The sequence below is a fragment of the Castanea sativa genome, chromosome 9, assembly GCF_040712315.1.
Source record: "Castanea sativa cultivar Marrone di Chiusa Pesio chromosome 9, ASM4071231v1".
NCBI lineage: Eukaryota > Viridiplantae > Streptophyta > Magnoliopsida > Fagales > Fagaceae > Castanea > Castanea sativa.
In genome coordinates, this window is record NC_134021.1 from 25,344,374 (window position 1) to 25,351,395 (window position 7,022).

General features: G+C 31.6%; 1 long non-coding RNA gene across 1 annotated transcript; it reads right to left on the bottom strand.

Moving 5' to 3' along the window:
- Positions 1–2,048: 2,048 nt before the first annotated feature.
- Positions 2,049–6,294, bottom strand: LOC142609449 (uncharacterized). The gene is made up of 2 exons (XR_012839607.1): positions 6,075–6,294; positions 2,049–4,981 (listed from the first exon to the last, which is right to left on the bottom strand). It is a non-coding gene; the product is annotated as an uncharacterized LOC142609449 (long non-coding RNA).
- Between the last annotated feature and the right edge of the window lie 728 nt (positions 6,295–7,022).

Consider the following 7,022-nt stretch of genomic DNA (forward strand, 5'->3'; position numbering starts at 1 on the left):
TGAACTTTGAAATTAATATGTATTATTTTTTTTAATGTAAATAATATGAAATATTATTATTATTTTAATGTACATGATAAGTATAATTTGAAATGATTAACAAACCTGTTTCGTAAGATCTCATTTAATGCATTTTATCTTTACTATTGTATTCATATTTTTTAAAGATAAATCCTCCTATGAAAACTGTTTTGCATGTATTTTTTGTCTTGTATAGGATCATGTTTTTTATCATTCCTATCTTTGAATTTTTTTTTTTTAAATAAAATATTAAGTAAATGGCATTTTGTGAGATAGTATATGCTATTTATTAGACTTTTTTGTTATTATAAATTTTAGAAATATGCAATTGTCAATTATTTCAGCAACCTCAGAGATCTCAAGATTTATATATATTTTTAAAATGTTGCACTGGTTGATTACAAAGAGAATTTGTCTACGTGCATAGAACATTATTAATAAACAAAAGCGTATTGAATTAAAATTGGGGAAAATGAAGACATGAATTCATGATAATGAGATTTTCTAGAAATATCATCTATATGTGGGGGAGGAGGAAGAGAGTTTGTAAGTGGGTAAGAGTTTTAGCTTTGATTTACACGTGGGAAGGGTCAAACTTGGATCATAATATGTAAAATAATAACTGGGTTTGGGTTTTTCATAAGATTTGGTCTATTTTTAAAAGGTAGTCCATTTTGTAGAGAATAACTTTGGGTCTAATTGCCAAGAGTAGCCCATATTATATAATAGTAAAAAGAAGTTACTATAATCTATTGGATATCAATAAAAAAAAACTTAATAAAAAGAGGTAAAAAATGTTAAATTTATATAATAGTAAAAAGAGGTTACTATGATTTATTGGATAATAGTAAAAAAATAAAATAAAATAAAATAACTTAATGAAAAGAGGTAAAAATGACAAAATACAAAATTAGAGCGCCACATGGCAGAACCTCATGCAAGAGTGCATGAGGTCTCTGCTTTTATATATAACTAGTGTTTAACCCGTGCAATGTGCGGGGTCGTTTTACATATTAATGAGCTTTGCTTTAATAACATAGTATATTTAAGCATATAGTGTCCAATGTCCCCTAAAAATTTTAAAAAATATTTTTTTCACATCACTTCTTGTGTGTACTTCCTTGCTAGGAGAGACTAAAAAAAAAAAAAAAATTGATTTTAAGCAATTAAAATTTACTTGACAATTTCAAATAGCAAATCTGCTATTCCTAAGAACCACAATGCATCACACCGAACTAAATCTTGCAAGACAATTTCAATTTTACAACCAAAATGTTGAAAAGAAAATAATGGCTAACTAACTAATGATATTCTCTTTATTTCGCTTATTCTTGTAAGATTCAATTGTGTAGAGTAGTATTGATGCCACAATCAGCTGATGAGGCTCTTCCATAGGTTGAGCGACCATCCATGACGTAGGGGTAATTTGAGAATGCTGTTGTTGGTATTGACCAAGAGAAAACTCATGGATTTAAAACTAAAAAATAAATTGTGGCAAGGCAAAGTGTTCGGTTCCAAAGAGTTCAGGTTGAATTCTTTGTATGCCTGAATTCTATATGATACAACCATGTGTCAACTCTGTTTGCCCTGTCTGCAAGTAGTAGTTCAAAACACCAATGGAGAATAGAGGTGTGTAACTTAGCACTATGCCAATTGCGGCAAGACATGAACCCATTGTGAATCTGGCTTTAAACAATTAAAACTTACATGACAATTTCAAATAGCAAGTCAGGAAAATATTAGTCAAATAATAATGCATAATAAATAGTACATGGGAATTTCAAATTCTGAAGCCAAAACAATACATAACCCTTAAAAGGGACATTGAATCCAACTTTTTAATCGTAAAAGAAAAAAGAAAAAGCTATAGTGCAACCCAAATCCACAATTCCAAAAAAGCTGCAATGATACTCATAAAATCTATATAAAAAAAAAAACAACCACCCTCAACCCACAATATATAATCAATACAAAATTCCACCTGTCACATATAAAATACATTATCAATAGTAGATGGGAAGCTCCAATTCTAAAACTAAACCAATTCATAACCCTTCACTAAAATTCATAACAATATGTACATAGAAAATGACATACAATAACCCTTCCTTGGCCTTGTTTAGCAATTGTTGAAATGTGGGCTGGTTCAAGAACGAAATAGGAATCACAAATCGCTTCTTTTCACTTTCTCCAACATATACTGCAAGGTAGTCTTTTGGAACATCTAAAGCTTTTGAAGCTGCATGTTTTGAAAATGAGTTTGATCGGCGGAGAATGTGCATAGCATGTATAATACCAAGCAAACAAATAGCCATTGCTATATGTCTCTATTATTGCCTGAAAAATGGCAAAGATCATAGATGAGGAGGAGGAAGAAGTAAGGATTTGATACCAGAGGATGTGAAGACTTGTGGCTGTGGAATGATATGTATGTGTATATGTAGGTGCATGGTGTATGTGAAGATCTCTGAAATTTGAAGTGAGAGGTGTAGAGGAATTTGGGCGGGAATTGGTGAGAGACATGAGCATTTGAAGGATCACATGGACCTGTCTTTCAACTAATAACCAAGAACTTGGTAGTGAGTAGTGTCTACTTAATATTTGTTAGAACATGTTTTGGCCAAGATTTTCTGGCAGAGAAACCAAAAAGGGACCCAGTTGAATCAAGGATATGTGGAATGAGAAATTCTGAATAACTGGCTGATCACTTATAATTAAATGGGACAGGTTGAAACAAATGTCTAACTGGGACCAGATAAGTCGCTTCAATAATATGCCCTTTGGATAAACACTTACCTACATTTGTAAGATCCTGCATCTTTTTACACGTTGAAATTTTAAGATAACCGCTATGGAATATTCTCAATGAACCAATTTTTGTAGTCTGATTCTCAACTTGCATGATATCTCAATCCAGGGGAAAAAAGAAAAGCAAACAAATAAAGTTACCGGAAAAGAAACTCATTTTCTCAACAAAGTGTAAAATGGTCATTATGTTCAAAATTGAAGCTGACTATGAACTTTTAAATTACTATGACACTATCAAGAAAAAACAAACCCAAGGCTACAATTTCAAGGAGAAATAATTCACTGTTTCATTTAGATAAATTTGAGTTTGATAGTATCATCATTTGGTTTTAATTGAACTCTCTGAACAATACAAGAATATTGAGTACTTCAACCAAACAAAGATTTTCTTTTGCTAGCTTGTAAATCTATTACAACCTTAAGTATTGAGACCAATTGACAACAGAACACAATATAAAATAGTAGAACCCACTTCTTAATCTTTAAGATTGCAATCTGAAGATGGTTCTTCTCCCAAACCCAAACCATGGATTATGAGACATGAAGGCACCATACTCAACTCTAAGCACTAAGTTTTTGACTTAAGTGTATAAATATACATAATTGTGCTGAAGTCAGTATTTTGATGCAGGGACTGTGATGTGCTTCTGTTTAGGCTAGATCAAATTTGGGAATGCATATTAATCACATGCTATATTTAATACAACACATGGCTTCTACTTCTAACAACTTCCTTAAATCTAGCTTGTGCATGTGCCAATGGCTGACAGTGAAAGCAGTTATGTAATCACTCAAGTTAAGGGGACAATGGCTAGTTCAGAATTTTTTCACCTTTAATTCAGAAAAAATATTGCATTTTGCTGTGTTATTTAATTGATAATATATGCATAAGAATCCGATCAATCCAGAAGCATTTGATAATGAAATAAGTGGGTCAGGATTTGGACAGAAACTCATCCCAATGCTCTCTAGTCTTTGTATAAAAGTATTGCTGGATTGTACCAAATTTAGAAATGACTCATTCTTTAGCTTGGCAGAAAATAGCTCACTTTCAATGGATTTTCCTTGTGATGAACGTGTAAAATAATAAATGGAAAGCAAAACAATACATATTTTGACATGATTTGGCAAACTCTATGTCTACATCCAGCAACACCAGACAAAAATATCCACTATCAATGATAATTACCACCAGTCATAAAAACCAGTCATAAACTCTTATAACCCTCACAAATATAAACTAACCCAAATCCTTAATACACCTAAAGGTGCTTTCATAATAGACTTTGTCTTCTAATTAACTCTTACGCACACAACAACAGGCTACACCACGACTCTATTTATCAGGCCTATTGCTCCTCATTTATTCTTTGAGCTCCTCCGTATTATTCTTCTAGCTAAATAGAATTCCAAAACCAACTTAAAAACCTCCAAACTTATTCTTTCATGGGCTAGACTTAACAACTTCCTAAAATCTAGCTTGTGCATATGCCTCTAACTAATTTTCCCTCCAACTTGGCACATTTGAATATAGCTACAATAATCACATGGGACATATGAAATACAGCCCTGAAGCTTGGCTGGCCATGTGCCATGTCACTCCCTTGTGCCATGTCAACATCTTCCGTGTATTGCATTAGACTCTTGCATCTTCCATGTATTGCATGAGACTCTTGCATCAGTCTTATACTCTACATGAAATGTATTAGTTTCACAGTGCATGACATGCTAGAATTTCACTTCCTAAAATACTACATAACAGCAGCCTGCGTGGATTTAGTTTCACAGTCTTATTCCTATCTAGTCAAAAACAGTAAATAAAGACATCTTCATTGATCTCACTTCTCACTTACATGAATTGTGATATGGCGTCTCTAAGATGAAATAGTAGTGACAATTTTGTATATCTACATAAATTCTTTCCTTCTTTAGGCAGAAGAAGAGATGGTGATTGTCCATTCAACCCAATGTGACACATTTCTTTGAAGATTGGAACTTCTCTGGGTGGGGTTCATTAGGGAATTGAAAAGGTAATTTCAAAGGTAATTTCTAGTGCCTGGCTTTGGATTTGCTTGAAACAAAGGTGGGTTGGCAACACTAACTCTACTTTCACCACTTCTATCTCCTTCTTCTTCATGGAAACTGGATATCACTGAAAACAGTGGCTTTTGTGAGAAATATACAATTTTAAGAAAACCCCAAAACGATCCGAATTAATTAAGAAAACCACAACACATTCCAAATTAATTAAGAGAATGCTACACTTTGTACAGAAACCTCGACACAGTCCATTACAGAAACAAAAAAAACCAATAATTAAAGATGTATAACATAACCAAAAAGAAAAACTAAAATAAAATTTTGAAAGAAAGCTTATTTGATCCAAAAGATATCTTTAAGATTTTCTATTCTGAACACTTTAGGGTGAATCTTTTTTAGTAATTTCTCTAATCTATAAAAATATAAGACAATGTTTTGAATAATTTTTAATGCATTTAAGGCCGATTGACAACCATAATCAAACACATTCAAGGCAATTCATCAAATAACAAAACACCCAACACTTGCTATTTAATTAGTACATGTTGTTGCTTATAATAGTATAAAGATAAATTTTAATCAAGAGCCAAGCTAGTTAGTGCAATTAAATCTTCAAATTGCTTCGAAAACAAATCATGAACTTATGAAAATTATTCTATAAAAAAATGCAAATTAGAAAATTTCAAAACTGTGGTGCTTCCTGGCTTCTCTTCAAACTTGTTTTTGCCAAAAATCTTCAGTTGGGCTTCAGCATTTTCTGTTAAAAATCCACTTCGTTCTTCAAAAATCCATTTCTTCTAATGCAATGTGCTCCTATCAAACCAAAGTATTCCAAAGATTTTAAAAATTAAAAACAGAACTTTACACGTAACTATTTCGGCAATCTGACTGTGTGAAGACTCTGATTTTTCTCTCTACTTTAAAATCTCAAATCTCTAAGTCATTATTCTAGAAGCCCCGAATTTTTCCTGTTTGATACTGAAATAGTTTTTAACAGCAACTGCGGTCCTACCTTTCAACAGAAACTGCCATAGAATGGTTGCAGACGAAGAAAAAAAAGTAAAAAGAAAGAAAAGAAAAACCAAAGATCGATTCAAATCTGATTTTTCAAAAAACTTTAAAAATTTGAGGAATACAATAATATAGAGAGCAAGAAACAAATACATGAATCTTGAATTGGAAAAATATTGAATTAAAGAACAAACCTGTAGCCTGGATTGAAGGGATTGAATATTCTTGAAGAAAAAGATTAGGGTTTGTCAGAAGAGAGAGAGAGAGTTTGGGGATATTGGAAGAGACTGTACGGATCTTCTTCATCTTGATTGGTGTCTGATTTGGGTTTCAGTTTTTGATCTCCCGATCTCTCTCTCCTTCTCCGTTCTCAGCATCGCAAGTTTTTTTTGGGAGTATTGTAAGCCCTTTCAATTGTATTTTAACCGGTTAGTTTTACTTTTATACAAAAGGTTTTTAAACGGTGATATAGCTTTGCTAAACAATACAATGTATCGCTTTTTAATTGCAGACGTGGCAGGGTTTAAAAAGCAAAGCGTTATAACGTATGGCTGTAATTTTTAAAAGCTGTATACGTGTCTGAATTTTAAATAGATAATTATCTTATTTGTTAACACGTCTTTAAATGCATGAATTAACTTTCTCTCAGCTTCGTCTATTATATATATATATATATAGATATATAGATTAGTGTATGACCCGCGCAATGCGCGGACTACTTTTATTTATTATTCATGAAAAATATGTAAAATCACAAAAATATCATGACAACTGTAGATAATTAAAATTAAATAAACTGCTTTTTTTTAAAAGAAAATGAAAAGGAAAAAAACTTCCATTTATTTTTATTTTTCTTAATTATTATTATTTTTTAAAATGATGAGAAACTCCATTAAAATTGAAGGTGTGTTTATTCATTAAATATGGTCAAATGAAGACATAATGAATAAAGAAAATACAAAAAAGCTCAATTATACAAACTATGTTGTCACGATTATAGGATTCTTATTATAGCTATCCAAATTAAACGACACAAAGGACAGCTAATTTCAAGAATACATACAAAAACCACACAAAAGATATTTGTTGGGGTAGGAAAAAAAAACCAAAACTCTTGAAAAAGTTAAATTGTAGAGTTTTAT